Source organism: Eretmochelys imbricata, chromosome 1 (assembly GCF_965152235.1).
Source record: "Eretmochelys imbricata isolate rEreImb1 chromosome 1, rEreImb1.hap1, whole genome shotgun sequence".
Classification (NCBI taxonomy): domain Eukaryota; kingdom Metazoa; phylum Chordata; order Testudines; family Cheloniidae; genus Eretmochelys; species Eretmochelys imbricata.
In genome coordinates this window covers 213,822,378-213,835,445 of record NC_135572.1, presented here as the reverse complement: position 1 = coordinate 213,835,445, position 13,068 = coordinate 213,822,378, and positions in this window count along the sequence as shown.

Sequence of the window (13,068 nt, the reverse complement as noted above, 5' to 3'; positions counted from 1 at the left end):
TATTAAGGTAAATAACTTTCAAATGTGACAGTCACATGTACCTATATGTATAATTGATATAACAGCATATGAGGTCACAGTTAAGTCTTATGTTGGAGATGGGAAGTGAATGCCTTTTGGAGTGTTCTGATGTGTTATCAACAGTATTGTAGGCAATATGAAGATGGAGAGGAATGCAATAATTTTTTCCTGTTTTATTTCCATGCTTTTAAAGTTTTCAGTGGATGGGGCGTGTCCAGATGCAACCTTATCTGTCATTAAGCATAGTTTGTGTTTGTTACTTTCTTAATTTTTATGCAGCTTTAGGTGTACCACAGTGGATAGCTCCCCAGAGTCAGGGAGAAGGGAAGCTGCACCTGCCTGGGAATCAGAAGGAGAAACTGCGCTGCTGAAGTCAGTCCTGACTGTCGACCCTTCTGAAGGGTATGAGAGGCTATAACATGCCTCAATAAGTGTTTCTATAAACTTTTTTCCCATTTAAAAATTATGGAAAGTAAGTATGCCAAGAGCAACCCTACTATATTTAGCAGTGATGACATAACCTGTCAATCTGTCATCACACACATCCCGAAACACACCATAGCTTATTATTGGACTTCTGGAAACTGGATACAGCTAGGTGTGGCTACAGCAGCAGAGTACCTGCATTATACCAGCAGGTCTACCTACTCTGTTCCACCTTCCTCAAGGTGTTCCATCCCTGCCACCATGAACGCATACCTGTCAACCCTCAGAATTTAAAAGCACGATTTTTTAAGTTGTGCTAAAGAACAAGGCTATCAATCCAAGAGTAATAACAGACTCATTTTCTAAATTGGGTATGGGGGGGCCCACAGCGGGAGCAACACAACCTACAATTTGACCTGTGGGTTACACAAGTAAAATGTGTAACAAATGACTGAAATGTGAAAAGCGTGTATTTTGGGGATTCTTGCACTATAGTTTACAGATAATCAATATTATAAGATTCCATGAATGTCACACTGACAACTATTATGTCTATAGAGTCCATGTGAAGCATGGAAACAGCTACAAGAATTTTTGGGGGCTCTTTCTGTTCAGAATATCACCAGGTTGAATCATCACTAGGTTTTGTGCTCTATTACCATCCCAATTTTAAGTTCTCAGCCATTTTGACTTCACAAATTATATTTTTACAGTGTACAGTTACAGTAAGGCATGTTATATCTGTGCTATGCCAAGAGTCCTAGACCATGTTGATATCAGAGATAACTCAACCAATCACTGCTCTTACTCTATAGCTAATTTGCATACAGCAATTTCGTTGGTTGTATGAGGGAGACTGTACAGATGATTGATTACTTAACCGAACTGCCACACCTATAACGGCCACCCACACAAATCAACACATCTTCCATTGCAGCGCCCCCTCCTGCCCTGAAAGAAATCAGCACAGCCACCCACACAACAAGCAGATACAATGATCCCAAACACACTTTAGCCTCCCAGGGCAGCACGCCCCTTATTCACCACCCATGGAATTCAATATAAATTTCTCAGCACAACCTTGCTGCCAGCACCAGACACAACTCAACACCTCTCCCAGCGCAACACACACACACTTGCCAACCATCACTCATACTTACCATGAAATCACAGATGTGAGTGCAAAGCCATGGGTCATCACTAGTCACAGGTAAGTACAAAACCTGTGTGAGATCTTCTCACTGTGTGAATCACATGCAACCATAACATGCCCCACATAGGCAAGTACCAGGGTTTGAATCTCTTTACTTTCTATTCCCTAGCATAGATTCTTACTACTTGAACTACACGAGTAGCTTGTATTGCTAACTCCTTTGTAGACAGCCAATGGAGCATTTGATATAGACTTCCTCAGTGGGTTACACAACTTTTTCTAGTCAGTGGTAGAATACTGATGATCAGGAATCCTGGACTGTATTCCTGGCTCCTGGACAGGAGTGTGGTTTAATGTGGTTTGAAATGTGGCATCTAAAACTGGTTAATTCAGTCTGAAAGGCAGTGCAGTGGTGTCATTTATCATGTTTACAGGTCTGGGTTCTATTCGTGGCCACCTGTAGTGATCTTGCATAAGTTTTTTAGTAATTTACTTTTTAAAATGGATTGGGGTTCATGGGTTTAGTGAATAATAACATGTCAAGACCAGGATGTGGGCAGTCTGACCTAGTGGTCGGAGCAGGAGTCAGGCCGGATCCAATATCAGGAGGTCAGAGTCTGAGACAGGCCAGAGGGCAAACCAAGGTCAGGAGGCAGGCAAGGAGATCAGCAACAGTCAGTAGGAGCAGGTATTGCAAGGGAAGCAGTCTGAAGCAGGGAGAACAGAGTTGTGTGGACAACTTTGTGTTTCTCTTCTGGGTTTATATTAGGGCTATTGATTAATCGCAGTTAACTTGCGATTAACTCAAAAAAATTTAATCGCGATTAAAAAGATTGCAATTAATCGCAGTTTTAATCACACTAATAAACAGTAGAATGCCAGTTGAAATTTATTAAATATTTTGGATGTTTTCCTACATTTTCAAATATATTGACTTCAGTTACAACACAGAATACAGAGTAGACATGCTCACTTTATATAGTTATTTATTACAAATATTTGCACTGTAAAAATGGTAAACAAAAGAAATGCTATTTTTCAATTCAGTTCATACAAGTACTGTAGTGCAATCTCCTTATTGTGAAAATGCAACTTGCAAATGTAGATTTGTTTTTGAGTGCAGTTATGTAACAAAAAAAACAACGTAAAACATTAGAGCCTACAAGTCCACTCAGTCTTACTTCTAGTTCAGCCAGTCGCTAAGACAAACAAGTTTGTTTACATTTATGGGAGGTAATGCTGCCCGCTTCTTATTTACAATATCACCTGAAAGTGAGCACAGGCGTTTGCATGGCATTTTTGTAGCCAGCACTGCAAGGTATTTACGTGCCAGATATGCTAAACATTCGCATGCCCTTTAAAGCTGGGAACCTGCAGAAAATGTACATATCTCAGTGCTTGTACAAACATCCTATAGGAAGCACCCCGAAGCTTGGTCCCACATCGGAAGCTTGGTCCCACATCGCTATGAGAGTACCCCTTGGGGAGGGGGTGATGTCAGGGCCTGAAGGTCTTGAACTCTGGTTGATAGGACTCTTTGGTGCCAATAAGCTCCAACCTGCCACCCAGTGACCTGCTAACTGCCGTCAGAATAGAGGACCCCAGTCCCAAAATCCAATTGGCAGAATACTGGGGATCATGACTGGTTCACAGCTTCTATATAAACTAGGGCTGTCAAGGAATTCATTTTTTTAATTACACCATTAAACAATAATAGAATACTATTTATTTAAATAGTTTTGGATATTTTCTACATTTAAAAATATATTGATCTCAGTTACAACACAGAATACAAAATGTAGAGTGCTCACTTAATATTTACTTTGGATTACAAATATTTGCACTGTAAAAAACAAAAGTAATAGTATTTTTCAGTTCACCTAATACAAGTACTGTAGTGCAATCTCTTTATCATGAAAGCTGAACTTAAAGATGTGGCATTATATACAAAAAACCTGCATTCAAAAATAAAACAATCTAAAACTTTAGAGCCTACAAGTCCACTCCGTCCTACTTCTTGTTCAGCCAATTGCTCAGACAAACAAGTTTGTTTACATTTGCAGGAGATTATGCTGCCTGCTTATTTACAATATCACCTGAAAGTGAGAACAGGCATTCGCATGGCACTGTTGTAGCCGGCATCGCAAGATATTTATGTGCCAGATGCCCTAAAGATTCATATGTCCCTTCATGCTTCAACCACCATTCCAGAGGGCATGCTGATGATGCGCGTTAAAAAAAATGGGTTTCAGAGTAACAGCCGTGTTAGTCTGTATTCGCAAAAAGAAAAGGAGTACTTGTGGCACCTTAAAGACTAACCAATTTATTTGAGCATAAGCTTTCATGAGCTACAGCTCACTTCATCGGATGCTCACGAAAGCTTATGCTCAAATAAATTGGTTAGTCTCTAAGGTGCCACAAGTACTCCTTTTCTTTTTGTTAAAAAAATAATGCATTAATTGAATGTGTAGCTTAACTCCTTGGGGGAGAATTCATAGAATCATAGAATATCAGGGTTGGAAGGGACCTCAGGAGGTCATCTAGTCCAACCCCCTGCTCACAGCAGGACCAATCCTCAACTAAATCATCCCAGCTGGAGCTTTGTCAAGGCTGACCTTAAAAACTTCTAAGAAAGGCGATTCCACCACCTCCCTAGGTAACGCATTCCAGTGCTTCACCACCCTCCTAGTGAAAAAGTTTTTCCTAATATCCAACCTAAACCTCCCCCACTGCAACTTGAGACCATTACTCCTTGTTCTCTCATCTGCTACCAATGAGAACAGTCTAGATCCATCCTCTTTCAGGTAGTTGAAAGTAGCTATCAAATCCCCCCTCATTCTTCTCTTCCGCAGACTGAACAATCCCAGTTCCTTCAGCCTCTCCTCATAAGTCATGTGTTCCAGTCCCCTAATCATTTTTGTTATTGCATGTCTCCTACTCTGTTTTACCCACATTCTGCCATATATTTTATGTTATAGCTGTCTTGGATGATGACCAGCACATGTTTGTTTTAAGAACACTTTCACTGCAGATTTGACAAAACGCAAAGAAGGGTACCAATGTGAGATGTCTAAAGAGAACTACATCACTCGACCCAAGGTTTAAGAATCTGAAGTGCCTTCGAAAATCTGAGAGTGACAAGGTGTAGAGCAAGAGTCTTAAACCACCAGCTGTCCATGCCCCCCCCGCAAGCATTTACCTAGAGCGGCTCTGGCCTGGCACGCACCGGGGCCAGGGCAGGCTCCCGCCCTGCCCTGCCCCCGTGCTACTCCGGGAAGCGGCTGGGACCTGGGGGAGTGGGGGCACAGGGGTCTGTGTGTTGCCCTGGCCACTCCTCCAGGTACATCCCCCAAAGCTCCCGTTGGCCGCGGTTCCCCGTTCCCGGCCAATGGGAGCTTCGGGGGTGGTACCTGGAGGAGCGGCCAGGGCAACACACAGACCCCTGTGCCCCCCCCCCCCTTCCCCAGGTCCCGGCTGCTTCCCAGAGCAGCGCGGGGGCAGGGTAGGCAGGCAGGGAACCTGCCCTGCCAGTGATGTGGGCCAGACTGGACCTGCCTCCCCCCCGAACCCCCTGCCCTGAGCCTCCTGCTGTACCCCACACCCCTCCTGCACCCTGACCCCCTGCCCCACCCTGTACCCCAACCCCCTGTCCTGAGCCCCCTGCGCACCCTGGGGGCAGGGAGGGGGTGGAGTTGGGCTGGGGATTTCAGGGAAGGAGTCGGAATGGGGGCAGGGAAGGGGTGGGAAGAGGCGGACTGGGGGCGGGGGCAGGGCAGCGTGCGGGGGTGGTCAGTGGTGCGGCCCTCAGGCCAATGTATTAGTCCTCATGTGGCCCTCGTGGTCATTTGAGTTTGAGACCCCTGGTGTAGAGCATGCTTTCAGAAGTCTTAAAAGAGCAATACCCCGATGCGGAAACTACAAAACCCAAACCACCAAAAAAGAAAATCAACTTTCTGCTGGTGGCATCTGACTTGGATGATGAAATTGAACATAAGTCAGTCCACACTGCTTTGGATGGTTATCGAGCAGAACCCGTGATCAGCATGGATATACTGGGGCATGTACATTTTCTGCAGGTTCCCAGTTGTACTCCTCAGACCATATGCCACATTTATGTTTAGAGTGCAGGATCTTGTGAGCCACACATTCCTCATGGCCCTGTACCAGTACCGTGTAAAAATGGCTGTGTCCTGTGAGGGAAGGAGTCAGGTTAGCAGGAAATCGGAGCCCGAGACAGGCCCGAGGGCAAACCAGAAGTCAGGAAGAAGGCAGGGTCACGTTACCAGGAGATCAGCAGTAAGAGCAGGTATCACGGAGGAAGCAGTCTGAAGCAGGGAGACCCCAGTTGTATGGACAACTTCGTGTTCATGTGATGGGTTTATATAGAAGCTGTGAACCAATAAGGACCCCCAACATTTTGCCAACCGGATTCCAGGGCTGGGGTCCTCGGTCAGAGTTCATCTCCTATTCTGATGAAAATTTTGAAGGTTACTGGGTGGCAGGTTGGAACTTACTGCCAAAAAGGGTTGACCCTGCAGAGTTCAAGACCTGCAGTTCCTTACATAAGGGTAATGAAGTGCCTGGACAGATAAATAGCAATTAGAAGAGCTGAGATATGAACTCCTGTTCTCTTCTTTCCCAGCTCAAGAAAAGCTAAGCTTCTGTCTTGTTCAGTCTGTCCCTGTTTCTCAGTGGTGGCAGAGGATTTGCACCATGGCAGATATGTCCTCATATGTGATCGGTTTGGCTTCGTGCACATATTTTCCGTTTTTTTCTAACAGTTTATTAAATGGTCTATAGACACATGCTCCTCATGTGCTGGTTTCAAGTATATCAATTATATATAGGTGGCAACAATGAGGACAAAGATAAGTGAGACAATCCATTGAAAAATTGCCAGAAAGGGTGATTTTTGAACTCTTATTATTCTGCCAATCCATTTTTATCAAATCACCATGAAAAATTCAAATAATTTTGATTTAATTTTTGCTGTGTCAGTGACCTTCTTACAAAATCAGGAGTTTAAAACTCTTGTTAAACTTAAATCTGTATGCGACTTTACCTTTGATTCATATGAGAGAGACTAAGTGGGTGAGGTAATATCTTTTATTTTAATATCTTTTATATTCCCTCACCCACCTTTTGTCTCTTATATCCTGGGATCGACACAGCTACAATACTGCATTTGAATCATATAGAAAGACACCACTGATGTGGTTGATTTAATATATCCTCTCTACACACATGCACATCATACAGCATTTGAAAGCTTATGTCTACTTTAAGATGAGGTATGGTGTAGATCCTTTACTGTACAAACAGGAATAAACAATGATCTCATGAACATATTAAAATGACTGCTTTGAAATTGATTTGTATTTATTTCTGTAAGTTTAATGTCTATGTATTATTTCAAGACCTAAAATTGGGTTTCTGTCATCTCAGAGCATCACAGCAATATAAAGGGTAAACGAAAATCTAATAATTTTGTACAGATATATACATAATGTAATAAGCACTGGTGACATTGCTAGTCAACATCATTATAATCGACTTGTTCATCAATATGATCTTTGTCGAGAGTGCGTGGGTTACCACGATCTTCACTGCCTTGGCACCTACACAGTTCTGTGCCGGGGAAATAGTGTGAACTACAGACACAGCTGATTGTGTCTGTACCTCTTCCTGGTACAGGCCCAGATAAGGGCTTGTTGAAGCTCAGGTGCCTATGGGCCCTTCAAGAATGCCAGAAGTAGATCATCCACATTTTGTCATCCATATTATAATTGTGACTCAATATCTAGTTAATTTATGTGCGAAGGCAACCAGATCTTTGTTTACCAAGATGCTCTTTTGACATGCTCTTCAGAACTGTCCTCACACGGTGGGAGTTTGTCCAATGACTTGCCCTTTTTAATGACTAGATTGAGGCACAAGCAATGTGTGGGTCCTCCTTTTCTTTCTTGCTCTGGTCATACAGCACTGCTACCAACTTCCATGCTGCAGAAATTGCAGCTTTTATGTCACTCTCCCAACTGGGCAAGATCTCTGAAACAGTAAGCTCCCTTTGTTTTGGCAACATTAAACACGGATTTTTTTTTTCCCCCCAGTACCAAAAAGTCATTACACAGAATCACATCCAGTTAATGCATGGTTTTCACAAAATTGTGAAGATTCCTCTTTTTAGGAGGTCAACTTCGGGGTAGGCCCTTAATCTGGGAGTCAGCTACTTGGAAAATTAACTTAACCCCTGTATAGATAGTGCTAGGTCAATGGGAGAATTCTCCCATTAACCTCACTAACACCCCTGTTGCTATAGGTAGCATCTTCACTGAAGTGCTATCGTGGCCCAACTGTAGCAGTGCAGCTGCACCACTGCAGCATTTTAAGTGTAGACAAGCCTAAGTCTTTAAACTTAAATGGTTAACAGGGAAGGGTCTTGAAGAAGAAAAGTTCCTTGAAAAGGTGGTGGTTTCTGAGTTTGGGAAAGAAGTTAACTCATATAAATATAAATCAAAATAAAATGCCATTTTATATTAGTACGTAGTTACAGCAAGGTCATTTGATTCTATATTTCCGCATATAGCTCTTGTGACAAAATGGCCAATGTTGGTATGGTGGATTCCACACTTTTCTTGGCAGGGGAGCTAGGATGCCACCCCTTGCCCCTGCTCTTGGGGCGCTGAGGGCCCTGCTAGTAGCCAGGGAAGGTGGTAGAGGAGGGAAGCGGGGAAGGGGTCTGGGTTTGCGCCTCACTCTGAGCCCCAGCCCCTCTCAACCCCTGTGAGTTTCTTACCCTCTTCCCCCTTGGCTAGGGTTACCCTTGGTCCTTGACGCTGGGAGAGGGAGTCTCTGCCTTCCCTCCCTTCCTCTCTGATCTTTCAATTCTCAGCAACACACCTCCAAACTCCACTCCTCTCTCCTTGCACCACCTTGTCTGCCTGAAGCAGGGGTTTTTATTAGGTTCCTGACAGGGTCCTTAATTGGCTACAGGTGCTCCAATTAATCTGTAGTAGCCTTCCCTAGTTGACCGGGAACCATGCCTTAATTAGGCTAGGGCTTATATATCTCCCCTCAACCACTCACTCACAGGCCGAGTCCTTGAGGAGCGGGGTCCTCCCTTTGTCCTGCAGGTAAGCCATGCTTGCCTTGCTTCTGAAGGAGTGGGACCTCCGCGACCTTCGGAACTGGCATTCCATCTCACTCCTCAGCACAGACTATAAGATTGTAGTGAAGGCCATCTCGCTGTGGCTGGGGTCCGTGCTGGTGGACGTGGTCCACCCCAACCAGACCTACACTGTCCTGGGCCATACCATCTTTGACAATCTGTACTTGGTCCAGGATCTCTTGAAGTTCGGGTGTGGGGATGGTCTGTCGTTTGCCCTTCTGTCCCTGGATCAGGAGAAAGCATTCGACAGGGTGGACCATGGGTATCTCTTGGGCACTCTGCAGGCATTCGATTTTGGGCCCCAGTTTGTGGGTTCTCTCCAGGTACTGTACGCCTCTGGAGTATCTGGTCAGGCTCAGCTTCGGGCTCAGGGTGCATCAGGGGTGTCCGCTGTGTCCGCTGTCAGGCCACCTGTATGCTCCGTCAGTGGAGTCCTTCCTGTCTTAGTTGGTGGCTCCTCCACAAAGGCATGAGCATGGGTATGTACTTGATGTGGTTCACCCCTGTTCCTGACGCCTGCCCCTTTTGCAGCGTGAGGGAGACCCTGGTGCATGTATACCTGGCTCCTCCTGACCATCCTTTTAAGTTTCTGGCTGCACTTTTCCCCTCACCTTTTCATATACTCACACAATATCCATGGCCCCACAAAGTCATGGGACCTCCTTGTCAGCCTCTTCCTAGTGCTGGTCAAAGTAGCCATCTATAAGACCAGGGAGAGGAAGTTCACTAAGTGGGTTTCCTGTGACTGTGGGGCCTATTTCCGATCCTGCCTTCGCTCACATATCCAGGCAGAGTTCCTCTGGGCGGCGTCCGATCGCTCCCTTGACACCTTCGAGGAGCCGTGAGCACTGTCCGGGGTTCTCTGCTCGGTGTCCCCTTCAGGTTCCCTTTGTTTGACCCTTTGACTTTCACACCTGCCCCTGTTAAATAATTACGGGGGGGGGGGGCACAATGAAAAATGTGAGTTCCTGGACCTTGTGGATCCTCCCCTAAGGCTGAGGGAGAGCCCTTTAGCAATGGACAGGTGCAGTTGGCCAGAACCCAATAGGACCACTCTCCCACTACTCCCTGGACCTGCTGTATCACACTGTTCACATAGCAATATCATCAGGGAACGGTCACATAAAATGTTTGCATTTAAATACAACATATTCACAAATAACTTAAAAGCTTGTTCTATTTTAAATATTTGCAGAATAAAGAGACGTTTTCACCTTTAAATGGAGTCATGAGCTAATAACTTCTATCAAACATTTCCCAACTATCAGTTTTCTCCTTAAAGTATTCATTCTTTTTATGACTGTGTTTATAAAAAGTTAATTTTGATAAGAATTTCTAGGAATATTTGTTAGTGAGATGTGTTTTTAAACAAAACTAAGGTTCTCTTTGCAGAGAGGAGGGAAGGGGATGGTGAGTTTAGAAAGCGATATAGAGGCCCTTAGCTTGTGTTTTATGGCTTTGGTAATGTATCCGACACACCGCTCCTTTTTGGGTTAACTTAAATAAAAAATAAATCTTTGCCTTATGTTTTAGAAAGAAATCTGCATATGAAAATATTTTAGGATGTTTTCTTGAATTAGAGATTGTGTGCCTGGCAAACTGGAAGTCTTTAAACAAGGAAAATGTGTCCTGGTTTTTAAGACTTATTTTTTTGTAATAAACTAGATTGCTCCTATATATATACACACACCTTATTATTTGTAGTAATTACCTTAAAAGTTTGCAGTTAAAGACTCCTATCAAATATTCTGTGAAAGGTACAAATTACAGTTATTTATATGTATTTTTTTTAATATACTGTATATGTTAGAAGCAAAACTGAAGTTGTAAAGTTGCATTCCAGGGTCTGTGTAAATGGATTTGGAGGTCACAAATAGAGATTTTTTTTTTCCTAGAGAGTTTTCATTTTTGATACTTTCAAAGCCTTGGGTATATGCCTGCAACTCAAGATATGTCTGGGTATGTCTACACTTCAAACTTGTTATAATTCTCAGCTCAAGGAGACACTCGCACTAGCTCTGATTGATCTAGTTCACTAAAAATAAAGTGTAGCCACGGAGAGGCCCTGAGACTCATGGTCCCACGGTCTCCAACAGGATTGAAGTGTAGACATACCCTCAGTGACAGAAAAAGGATTCCTAAGAATTTCTTTCATTAGTTTACACCCTTCTACATCACAGAAGCAACCCAAAAAAAAGCATGGGCATATGAGCCGGCATGGTTTGAACATACTTTCAATCAACATAATTGAAAGTATCATAAAATTCAGTGAAGACAAATTTATAATGTATAAGACTATAATAATGTTACTAATCGTTTTTGCATCAATATTGATTCAAAACATTTTCAAGAATGTTGCTATTCACTTCACGAAAAGAGCAATGGTATCACGGGCAGAGAGATCTTACAGTGAGATCTGCAGGACCACTGTATGGTCTTCCATCCCCATTCTCTCCTTTACAGATGCAGAGTCTGGCAGAAGGTGTTATGGAATGTGGTGCCCTAGTAACCCTTAAGTTCTTTTTTATTTCTGCATGGTTAAATTGAATCCTTCCTCCATCCCAATAGATGATTTTATTGCTTTCCGCTATCCACTATGAAGGCTAACAGATGTGGTGAGGATGGAGAATGAAAAATATCAGTCTTTCTTTGTGAATTTTCTTTCTAGAATCTTTTGTCAAGCTCCCTTTTATGACTGCGTTTGTCCAGAGTTTTTCTGATTATTGCTCACATGTTAAGTACTTTTGAAAGGGAATTGTGTGTTCCTAGAGGAAATATTTAAATTTCTTGTCAAGGCCATGCTGCAAATGGTTTCAGTTGAATAGGACTTATAAAATCATAGAATATCAGGGTTGGAAGGGACCTCAGGAGGTCATCTAGTCCAACCCCCTGCTCAAAAGCAGGACCCATCCCCAATTAAATCATCCCAGCCAGGGCTTTGTCAAGCCTGACCTTAAAAACTTCTAAGGAAGGAGATTCCACCACCTCCCTAGGCAACGCATTCCAGTGTTTCACCACCCTCCTAGTGAAAAAGTTTTCCTAATATCCAACCTAAACCTCCCCCACTGCAACTTGAGACCATTACTCCTTGTCCTGTCCTCTTCCACCACTGAGAATAGTCTAGAACCATCCTCTCTGGAACCACCTCTCAGGTAGTTGTGTTAAGGAAAAGTTAGCACATGTGACTCCATTTTGGTTTGGGGCCCACCATTGTTTAAATGCCAGCACATCATACATCAGGAGGAGTAATCCTTAGATATTGAATCCCTGTGAAAATCCTCCTCCTTGTCTCCAGCCTGCCTTGTCTCCCAGTATCTGGTTTCTGTCAGTCTTTAACTCCCGGTTTCTTGGCCTTGATGTGAGGCCTCCCATCCTGATAATAAAAGTTACTGATGCATGGCTTTAGGACCATGCTGTGTAATTAACATACTGGTATAGCACGAGGAATGCACCAAGCAGGGATAGGTGGTAGATAAAACAAGGGTTTGTTTATTGGCTAAGGTTTCCGATGCACGAGGGCAACATGCTTTGCTAAAAGGTATATAACCTTTGTATAATCTGCATTCAGGGTCCCCTCCTGGCTAGCAGGGGGGCACCACGCTCGAGCGTAATAAACTTAGTGTCTTTTGGGAACTCTGCAGTTGTGGACTTTGTTTCTGTGCCTCAGCCTAGATTCGAACTGTGCGTGACCTATCAGGTATAATTCGCAGCACTGGTGTGCGTGTCCTATCAGGTATAATTCGCAGCATTTGTGTGCGTGTCCTATCAGGTGTAATTCGTAGCACTTGTGTGCGTGTCCTACCAGGTGTAATTCGTAGCACTTGTGTGCGTGTCCTACCAGGTGTAATTCGTAGCACTTGTGTGCGTGTCCTACCAGGTGTAATTCGTAGCACTTGTGTGCGTGTCCTACCAGGTGTAATTCGTAGCACTTGTGTGCATGTCCTACCAGGTATAATTCGCAGCAGTTGTGTGCGTGTCCTACCAGGTGTAATTCGTAACAGTTGAAAGCAGCTATCAAATCCCCCCTCATTCTTCTCTTCCGCAGACTAAACAATCCCAGTTCCCTCAGCCTCTCCTCATAAGTCATGTGTTTCAGACCCCTAATCATTTTTGTTGCCCTTCGCTGGACTCTATCCAATTTTTCCACATCCTTCTTGTAGTGTGGGGCCCAAAACTGGACACAGTACTCCAGATGAGGCCTCACCAATGTCGAGTAGAGGGGGACGATCACGTCCCTCGATCTGCTTGCTATGCCCCTACTTATACATCCCCAAATGCCATTGGCCTTCTTGGCAACAAG